We start from the raw sequence: 11,307 nt of genomic DNA on the forward strand, positions 1-11,307 counted from the left end.
GTGAATACCTAGTTACGCCCCTCCAGGCATTCACTCTCCGGCACGGTCCAGTGGAATCACTACAATCACACGCACACGCCGCTCAGCCCGGGCGTGTGCATTACAGCATGCTCAGGCCATGGTTCCCGTTGAGCCCCACGGCCTTCGCTCTCTGAGAAGTTTTCCAGCGAATACATGCATTAAAATAAATAAATAATTTTTTTTTTTTTCCTTAGCTGAGTTCCAGGCGAATTGCGCACCGTCCAGATGGATCTATCAGCTCTCGTTCCTGCGGATCCGCCACGTTACTATGGGGATCCAAGACAGTGTCGTGCATTTGTGGAGCAATGCATGCTACACTTTAAGGCCTACCCTCTCTATTTTCCTTCCGATTGGGCTAAAGTGGCCTTTATGATTGACTACCTAGCGGGTGATGCCTTGAAATGGGTCACCCCCCTATGGGAAGCATGGGATCCTGTCGTCCTTGACCTGCAGGCCTTCCTGGTGGCCTTTCGTATGGTCTTCGAGGACCCTAACCCTGAAGCCCCTGCTGAAGCTTCACTTCCCAATATCCCGGAGCAGCCCCGACGGGTAATGTGTGTGGGTAGCGCAATAGTCCTCCAGCCCAATGAGACTACTGCCCACCCAGAATCCTCACAGGGTGACTACGCTTTCCGGAATACTTCTCCCAACCTCAAGAGGCAGTCCAGACGTGCTAGACGTAGAGGCAAGCCGTCACGCCAGGGTCTGTCCTCCCTGAGACCTCCTGACCCCAACCTTGAAGTCCCTACTGAAGCTTCATCTCCCTGTATCCCGGAGAAGCCCCAACGGGTAATGTGCGTGGGTAGTGCACCAGTTCTCCTGCCCGAAGAGACTTCTGCCCATCCAGACTCCACACAGGAGAACTTCCTGCACCCGGCATCAGATGCTTCACCCACTTTAACCGGTGTGCATGTCCAAGGATGCTCCAAAGCTGTGGTTACCTCAGAGTCTGTGCACCTCTACTACCTGGTGGAGGACCCCCTGTTGCCTCCTGAATCCTCCGGGATACCACTCGATGACAAATGGAGAGAGACTTCTCTACACCCGGTACTCGATACTTTGTCCGCTTCGTCCTGTGAGCCTGACAATGGGTACCCCAAAGTGGTAGTTACCCCCGAGTCTCTACACCCCTCCGACCAGGCGGAGGACCTCCAGTTGTCTCCTGAACCCTTCGGGGTGCTACCTGGTACCGAAAGGACAGAGACTCTCCTATACTCTGTACCTGATACCTCGCTCGCTTCGTCCAGTGAGTCCAACCTAGTGTACTCCGAAGCAGAGGTTACTCCCGAGTCTCTACACCCCTCCGACCAGGCGGAGGACCTCCAGTTGTCTCCAGAACCCTTCGGGGTGCTACCTGGTAGCGAAAGGACAGAGACTCTCCTATACTCTGTACCTGATACCTCGCTCGCTTCGTCCACTGAGTCCAACCTAGTGTACTCCGAAGCAGTGGTTAACCATGAGTCTCTACACCCCTCTGACCAGGCGGAGGACCTCCAGTTGTCTCCAGAACCCTTCGGGGTGCCACCTGGTGGTGAATGGACAGAGACTTTCCTATATCCTGGATCTGATACCTCGCTTGCTTCGTCCAGTGAGTCCGACCTAGTGTACTCTGAAGCAGAGGTTACCCGTGAGTCTCTACACCCCTCTGACCAGGCGGAGGACCTCCAGTTGTCTCCAGAACCCTTCGGGGTGCCACCTGGTGGTGAATGGACAGAGACTTTCCTATACTCGGTACCCGATACCTCGCCTGCTTCGTCTAGTGAGTCCGACCTAGTGTACTCTGAAGCAGATGTTTTCTCTGAGCCTCTGCACTCTTCTGACCCGGCGGAGGACCTCCAGTTGTTTCCTGAATCCTCCGGGGTACCACCAGATAACAAAGAGACAGTGACTTTTCCTCATTATGTACCTGATAACCCGTCTATTTCTTCCTGTGAGCTTGACAAGATGTACCTCGAAGCAGAGATTACCCCCAAGTCTCTGTTCCCCTCCAACCCGGTGGAGGACTTCCAGTTGTCTCCTGTACCCTCTGGGGTGCCACCTGAAAATATGTGGAGAGAGACTTCCTTGTGTGTTGTTCCTGGTACTCCACCCGTTTCGTCTGTTGCTAAGGGTGGCTGGATGGGAGGTAGCATCCTAGCTACCCAGAGGAGACCAGTTTTTCCGGTGGACAGTGGAAGTGATCTCTTCGAAGTGAAGAATTGGCCCTCGAATTCCCTGCGGAAGATTCTGGCAGGCCTGAAGAAGAGGGGGCGTAAGGGGGGGGGTACTGTAACATACCTGGCGGCGTCCTTGCATAGTGGTCCATCTCCCACTGTGCAAGAGCGCGCACTTGATCTCCTGTCCAGAATGTCTCTCTGGCTTCCCTCCATGCTGTCTGTTTGTGTCTGTTTCTGCTGCTTAAGGGCGGCGCCCGATCACTTCCTGCTTTTTGTACCTGCTGTGGGTCACACCCCTTGTGCGTCCTCAGCCTATTGCTGTCTGTCACCTGGTATATAACCCAGCTGCGGCAATCAATCCCTGCCTGAGCATAGTGTTTCATTCAGTGTGTGCTTGCACTCTGTAGGTGCCAGGTCCCGTTCTTTGTCTCCTGCTTTGCGGTATCAGTTCCCGTGTCTGAACTGAGTCCTGTCTATGTCTCCTGCCTTGTGGTATCAGTTCCCGTGTCTGAACTGAGTCCTGTCTATGTCTCCTGCCTTGCGGTATCAGTTCCCGTGTCTGAACTGAGTCCTGTCTGTGTTCTCTTGTCTGCCTATCCTGGAGGCTGTATTTCCAGGCCTGTCTGAACACGCTCCTAGCCTGTTCCTCCTGCCTTTTAGGGGCCGATTACCTAGACCCGTTCCTGTATCTTGTCTGTCCTGTCTGAACACGCTCCTAGCCTGTTCCTCCCGCCTTCTAGGGGCCGATTACCTAGACCTGTTCCTGTATCTTGTCTGTCCTGTCTGAACACGCTCCTTGCCTGTTCATCCCGCCTCTCTGGGGGCCGTATTCCCAGACCCGCTCCTGTATCCCGCTGCAGTGTCGGTCTCCTCTGTACACTCAGTTCCAGTCTGAACTCTTTCCTATCCTTTACCTGTTTTGCCTCTATGTCCGTTCCCTTCCTTTTTCTGCAGAGTCTGAACTCGTACCTAACTCCTGCTTGTTGTCTCTGTACTCCCGTTTGTGAGTTTGTGGTCCACTCGCTACTTCACTGCAAGTATCCTGTGGGTATCTGGCTCTGCCTTTCTCTTCCTGTCTGTTCCGTGTGAACAGAGCCCTGTCCCCTCTGCTCTGCCTTGCTTACCGCTCCGGCGGTTCTAGCCTGCTCTGACTCCTTTGTTCACCGCTCCGGCGGTTCTAGCCTGCTCTGACTCCTTTGCTCACTGCTCCGGCGGTTCTAGCCTGCTCTGACTCCTTTGCTCACTGCTCCGGCGGTTCTAGCCTGCTCTGACTCCTTTGCTCACCGCTCCGGCGGTTCTAGCCTGCTCTGACTCCTTTTCTCGCTGCTCCGGCAGCCTTGCTCCGCTCTGACCCTTTTGCTCGCTGCTCCGGCAGTCTCGCTCCGCTCTTATCCTTTTGCTCACTGCTCCGGCAGTCTTGCTCCACTCTTGCTCACCGCTCCAGGCGGCCTCGTCCTGCTTTACTCTTGCTCACTGCTCCGGCAGTCTCGCTCAGCTCTGACCCTTTGTTCACCGCTCCTGGCGGCCTTGTCCTGCTCTACTCTTGCTCACCGCTCCAGGCGGCCTTGTCCTGCCCTGTTCTCGCTCACCTCTCTGGGAGGCCTCACTCTGCTGTGTTTGTCCGCCACATCTGTGGTTCTGTTCCTGAGTCCCAGTGTGTACTGGGTCCTATCCCGCCTGTGTTTCTACCTGCTAGTGCCTCCCTGTCTGCACTCTAGCTGTGCTTGCCTGTACCCCCCTGCCTGCATACCCGCCTGCCTGCATACCAGTCGTGCCTGCCTATACCCACCAGTCTGTGTGCCAGCCTACCAGTCTGTTCCTGTATTCCCCTGTGTGGGTCAACAGCCGTGTCCGGGGTCTGTCCTGGAGTAGCACCTGGTCCCTCTGCTCGGTTCCTCCTTGGTGCACTGGCGTCGTATGCCGTCGTGCGACCCTGGTCGGATCGGGTGAATACCTAGTTACGCCCCTCCAGGCATTCACTCTCCGGCACGGTCCAGTGGAATCACTACAATCACACGCACACGCCGCTCAGCCCGGGCGTGTGCATTACACATCTTACCCACGGAATCTGCGTGCACTATCACCATCACCATAGCGTCCACTTCCCCGTCCCTTGACACACACCTTGCCCATTTTAAATGGAGTTTAAGATTTGACACGTTGCCAAAAATGTCTGTATTATTACCGCAGTAATATAGGATCACGTCTGATGAGATGACCACAGTTTTAGGCAGTGCCCTGGGAGTCAGAGATGCTTACAGGGGTCTTCCCCATGCTGTTCCCATGTCACACACCACATGGCCAGATAAGGTTGTAAAATATTAAAATGACATTTCCCAGTGAATGCATTTGTCTTGGTTGAAAGCCATGCAAGTGTGCAAAAAAGCATCAAAAACGCTACGTGTGAACATAGCCCAAGGTGTGGAGGAGCATTTTTGCTTTTGTATATTTATTTTGCCTTATATACAAGTCATTACCCTGGAAAGGATGTTCCTTAACATATTTCCCAGGAAAATCTATTTTGTTTTTGTTTTTGTATGTTTTATTGTGAGTCCGTAAAAGTGGCGTAATAACTCTGACAACATTGTTGACAGCAGTAACTTGGGAATCAGAAATGCTTCCAGGGGTCTTTCCCATGCTGTTCCCATGCCATTTGAGCACTGTTCCCATCGATTTGGGCAATTTTTAGTCCCTCTGCAGACCGCCGGAAAAATGCTTGAGTTTCCCATAGACTTACATTGGGCTTGTTACTCGGTTCGAGCACTCGAGCATTCCAATTTGCTTGTCTCGAACAACGAGTACCCGAGCATTTTAGTGCTCGCTCATCACTAATAACAACTTATATAACTTTCATGAGATGTTACAGATTGGGAAGTGGTAACAGAGCACATCAGTTTTGTCTTTAATGAATGATGGTAGTGTTTCAACTAACGGTTTCAAATAAATATAAATTTGCATATCGGATCATATAGGCCATCTATGCTTGACACAATTGGATGCCCCGGAGGGTTGACGGGATCCTTATAGACTTTGAGAAGGAGACACAGTGTAGGGGTCTTTGGGAATTTAACGGTTAATCCATCAAGTACTTTGTGATGACACAGCTTATAATCTTAATCAGCCAGACGATTAGATTTGTTCCGCCAAGAGAAATACACTATTGTGTTTGTGTTGACTTGTAAATGTATGTGTATTTCTGTGGCTGGTCAAGAAGGACAGACCAGTATTTGTATAACCCAGAATGTTGTCTTCTCTTTGATTCTGAAACAATGATGTTTATTTACAAGAACCCCTGCTATAACGACTATGTAAATTAATTAGCTCAAACAATGAAACCTGAGTGAGCCCTGCACCTTTTCCTCTGATTGATGACTTTAGCCTATTAACCTATGTAAATATAAAAAAAGGGTTTTTCTATCCTGCTGCAAAGAGAATTTACAAGGAGAATCAAAGATCAGACTTTCTCAGACCATCAGCTTGGAAGCTTTAACCAAAGAGACACAGATTTGGATTCTACATGATTCCGGCCTAAGGGTATATGGCCCTGACTGGAAAGATATAGATCTTCTCCATTGACCATCAGAGAGCCCATAGATACATTTGGGGAGACCAGGTTGGGACGATGAAGTCACTTGGCCCCATAGATATGTTGCTTGGGTTTGCCAGGTGGTACCCTCCGGTCGCCTGAAATCCATGGAGACATTCGGAGAAGCCAGATTTGGACCAGCCAGTCATCTGGCTCCATGGAAACTCTCAGAGAGGCCAGTGTGGGACCCTAGGGTCTCTTGGCCTTGTGCCTCGATGGACTGCTAGCATGCTAAGCTTGCCACTATCTCCTCTTTGTGGGGGCTTGCCAGAAGTGGGGGGCCTCTGGCAATGGAAGTCCCAAAGTTGCAGCTGTTCTATCCCAGGCATGCCAGCGGAAGGATGAGGACTGTGTAATGTTGTACCATCTTGGGTATTTGCTGGGACTGTTCTGTCGGTTTATTGCCCTTTTGGTGGATCAATAAAATATTACCACACTGTTTTACTCTCACCCTGTGTTGACTGAGTAGTATTACACCCACGGAAGACCAAGGGTCTTCACATTTTTTACTTTTTTGTTACTAAAACCCTGTTCATATGCTTGGATTAGAATCAATTGGAGCTGATCCAAGGAGGAAGCCACTGGACTGGAGGGTAATTTCAAATATATATTTTTATCTTTCAATTAACGGAAAACATGTGGTCCTGTTGTCAGCTGCCTTGCACACAATGTGATCAAAAGATTATAGTTCACGTAGAGCATTCCTCTGTTGATGACTTAGATTATCATATCTCAGTTGGGTGGATAACTGTTTGAAATCTTCAGCCACGAGTTTAGTGAATTTCAACAGCCGGACATCATGACAAGGGGTGAAATCTTATTGATTTCAGCATGATTGATTGAGGAAACATACTTTGATTATCCGGCAACTGTTCTCTTAACAATTCCTCCAAGGCCAGTAAAGCCTCCTTCTCGGTATCACTCTCGAATTATTAAAATAATGAATTTCAATTACGTAATTTTTTTTAGAATGAAGCTTGCTTGAAAAAATGTGTAAATCTTTTAAAGCTGTAATTCTGGCACTTAGCCTCGCTCTTCCACGCTGCCCTGGTGCGGTGGCAGGGGGTAATAGGGTTGGGGTTGATGTCAGCTTATAATGCCAGCTGACATCAAGCCCAGGTTAGTAATGGAGAGGCGTCTATAAGACACCCCCATTACTAACCCCATAGTCAAAGTTAAAAGAAAACACAAACACCCAGAGTAAAGTCCTTTAATTGAAATAAAGACACAATTCTTTATTGTTCTAAATTAAACCATACTTACCATCACGCCCATTCCAGCTGAAGCCAACGATCTCCTGCAATAAAAGAAAAATAATAAAGCAACCTCATCCTTACCTTTCGATGGTTCCCAGGACAGCTCCAGCTCTGCTACATCGAGATGACAGGCTGGACCGCAGCAGAACGCTGCCATCCAGCCTGTCATCCCGCAGACACTGAGAAGCGCAGGCATGCTTGCGCTCCTCAGTGTCTCTCTGTGACGTCATCCAGATGAGCCGAGTTCATGTCCAATGAACTCAGCTCACCTCATGCACGTCACTGACAGCGTGGGAAAATTCTCCTGCACTCAGCGCTTCAGCGTGAGAATTCTCCCACGCTGTCAGTGACATACATGAGGTGAGGTCATGTCCAATGAACTCAGCTCACCTCATGCACGTCACTGACAGCGTGGGAAAATTCTCACGCTGAAGTGCTGCGTGCAGGAGAATTTTCCCGCGCTGTCAGTGACGTACATGAGGTGAGCTGAGTTCATTGGACATGACCTCGGCTCATCTGGATGCCGTCACAGCCAGACACTGAGGAGTGGAAGTATGCCTGCGCTTCTCAGTGTCTGCGGGATGACAGGCTGGATGGCAGCGTTCTGCTGCGGTGCAGCCTGTCATCTCGATGTAGCAGAGCTGAAGCTGTCGTGGGAGCCATGGAAAGGTAAGGATGATGTTGCTTTATTATTTTACTTTTATTGCAGGAGATCGTTGGCTTCAGCTGCAATGGGCGTGGTGGTAAGTATGGTTTAATTTAGAACAATAAAGAATTGTGTGTTTATTTCAATTAAAGGACTTTTTTCTGGGTGTTGTGTTTTTTTAAATACTTTACTAGAAATTCATGGTGGTCATGTCTAATATTGGCGTGACCCCATGAATTTTGGGCTTAGGGCCAGCTGATAATGCCAAGCTGGCCTTAACCCCTTTATTACCCAGTGAGCCACCGCACCAGGGCCCTGGATGAGTTGGGTACAGCGCCAGAAGATGGCGCTTCTATGAACGCGCCATTTTCTGGGGCGGCTGCGGACTGCAATTTGCAGCGGGGGTGGCCCAGAAAGCTTGGGTCTCCCTGCGCTGCGGATTCCAGCCCCCAGCTGCCTAGTTGTATCTGGCTGGGCACAAAAATAGGGCGAAGCCCCACGCATTTTTTTTTTAAATTATTTCATGAAATTCATGGAATAATTAAGAAAAAAAGGGCTTCCCTATATTGTTGTGTCCAACCAGGTACAAATAGGCAGCTGGTGGTTGGGGGCAGCCCATTCCTGCCTGCTGTACCTGGCTGGACACAAATATAGTGTGAAGCCCCACGTCAATTTTTTTTAAATTATTTCATGAAATAATTTTTTTAAAAAAGGCCTTCCCTATATTGTTGTGTCCGGCCAGGTACAAATAGGCAGCTGGTGGTTGGGGGCAGCCTGTTCCTGCCTGCTGTACCTGGCTGGACACAAATATAGGGCGAAGCCCCACGTCAATTTTTTTTAAAATAAATCCTTTATTTTAACACTAAATGACATTTGAGGACTTAATAAAGATGCAGTCCCTAAATTATTATTTATTTTTTAATTAATTTTTCCCAAAACTTTTGACGTGGGCTTCACCATATTTTTGTATGCCAGCCAGGTACAGCATCCAGCTTCTATGAACGCGCCATTTTCCGGGGTGGCTGCGGACTGCAATTTTCAGCGGGGGGGGGGGGGCAGAAAGCTTGGGCCTCCCTGCGCTGCAGATTCCATCCCCCAGCTGCCTAGTTGTACCTGGCTGGACACAAAAATAGGGAGAAGCTTCACGTATTTTTTTTTTTTAATTATTTCATGAAATTCATGAAATAATTAAGAAAAAAGGGCTTCCCTATATTGTTGTGTCCAACCAGGTACAAATAGGCAGCTGGTGGTTGGGGGCAGCCCGTTCCTGCCTGCTGTACCTGGCTGGACACAAATATAGTGCGAAGCCCCACGTCAATTTTTTTTAAATCATTTCAGGAAATTCATGAAATAATTAAAAAAAATTGATGTGGGGCTTCGCCCTATATTTGTGTCCAGTCAGGTACAGCAGGCAGGAACGGGCTGCCCCCAACCACCAGCTGCCTATTTGTACCTAGCCGGACACAACAATATAGGGAAGCCCTTTTTTTCTTAATTATTCCATGAATTTCATGAATTTAAAAAAAAAAAACGTAGAGCTTCGCCCTATTTTTGTGTCCAGCCAGGTACAACTAGGCAGCTGGGGGCTGGAATCTGCAGCGCAGGGAGGCCCAAGCTTTCTGGGCCCCACCCGCTGCAAATTGCAGTCCGCAGCCGCCCCGGAAAATGGCGCGTTCATAGAAGCGCCATCTTCTGGCGCTGTACCCAACTCATCCAGGGCCCTGGTGCGGTGGCTCACTGGGTAATAAAGGGGTTAAGGCCAGCTTGGCATTATCAGCTGGCCCTAAGCCCGAAATTCATGGGGTCACGCCAATATTAGACATGACCACCATGAATTTCTAGTAAAGTATTTAAAAAAAACACAAACACCCAGAAAAAAGTCCTTTAATTGAAATAAACACACAATTCTTTATTGTTCTAAATTAAACCATACTTACAGTCACGCCCATTCCAGCTGAAGCCAACGATCTCCTGCAATAAAAGAAAAATAATAAAGCAACCTCATCCTTACCTTTCCATGGCTCCCACGACGGCTCCAGCTCTGCTACATCGAGATGACAGGCTGGACCGCAGCAGAACGCTGCCATCCAGCCTGTCATCCCGCAGACACTGAGAAGCGCAGGCATACTTCCACTCCTCAGTGTCTGGCTGTGACGGCATCCAGATGAGCCGACAATGAACTCGGCTCACCTCATGTACGTCACTGACAGCGCGGGAGAATTCCCCTGCACTCAGCGCTTCAGCGTGAGAATTTTCCCACGCTGTCAGTGACGTGCATGAGGTGAGGTCATGTCCAATGAACTCGGCGCACCTCATGCACGTCACTGACAGCGTGGGAGAATTCTCACGCTGAAGCGCTGAGTGCAGGAGAATTTTCCCACGCTGTCAGTGACGTGCATGAGGTGAGCTGAGTTCATTGGACATGACCTCGGCTCATCTGGATGACGTCACAGAGAGACACTGAGGAGCGCAAGCATGCCTGCGCTTCTCAGTGTCCGCGGGATGACAGGCTGGATGGCAGCGTTCTGCTGCGGTCCAGCCTGTCATCTCGATGTAGCAGAGCTGAAGCTGTCCTGGGAACCATGGAAAGGTAAGGATGAGGTTGCTTTATTATTTTACTTTTATTGCAGGAGATCGTTGGCTTCAGCTGGAATGGGCGTGGCGGTAAGTATGGGTTAATTTAGAACAATAAAGAATTGTGGCTTTATTTCAATTAAAGGACTTTTTTCTGGGTGTTTGTGTTTTTTTTAAATACTTTACTAGAAATTCATGGTGGTCATGGCTAATATTGGCGTGACCCCATGAATTTCGGGCTTAGGGCCAGCTGATAATGCCAAGCTGGCCTTAACCCCTTTATTACCCAGTGAGCCACCGCACCAGGGCCCTGGATGAGTTGGGTACAGCGCCAGAAGATGGCGCTTCTATGAACGCGCCATTTTCCGGGGCGGCTGCGGACTGCAATTTGCAGCGGGTGGGGCCCAGAAAGCTTGGGTCTCCCTGCGCTGCAGATTCCAGCCCCCAGCTGCCTAGTTGTACCTGGCTGGACACAAAAATAGGGCGAAGCGCCACACATTTTTTTTTTTAATTATTTCATGAAATTCATGGAATAATTAAGAAAAAAAGGGCTTCCCTATATTGTTGTGTCCGGCTAGGTACAAATAGGCAGCTGGTGGTTGGGGGCAGCCCGTTCCTGCCTGCTGTACCTGGCTGGACACAAATATAGGGCGAAGCCACACATAATTTTTTTTTAATTATTTCATGAATTTCCTGAAATAATTAAAAAAAAATTGACGTGGGGCTTCACACTATATTTGTGTCCAGCCAGGTACAGCAGGCAGGAACGGGCTGCCCCCAACCACCAGCTGCCTATTTGTACCTGGCCAGACACAACAATATAGGGAAGCCCTTTTTTTCTTAATTATTCCATGAATTTCATGAAATAATTAAAAAAAACAAAACGTGGAGCTTCTCCCTATTTTTGTGTCCAGCCAGGTACAACTAGGCAGCTGGGGGATGGAATCTGCAGGCAGGGAGGCCCAAGCTTTCTGCCCCCCCCCCCCGCTGAAAATTGCAGTCCGCGGCCGCCCTGGAAAATGGCGCGTTCATAGAAGCTGGATGCTGTACCTGGCTGGCATACAAAAA

Source organism: Phyllobates terribilis, unplaced genomic scaffold (genome assembly GCF_046119375.1).
Source record: "Phyllobates terribilis strain yellow unplaced genomic scaffold, ASM4611937v1 Scaffold_4__5_contigs__length_816908805, whole genome shotgun sequence".
In the NCBI taxonomy this organism is placed as follows: Eukaryota; Metazoa; Chordata; class Amphibia; order Anura; family Dendrobatidae; genus Phyllobates; species Phyllobates terribilis.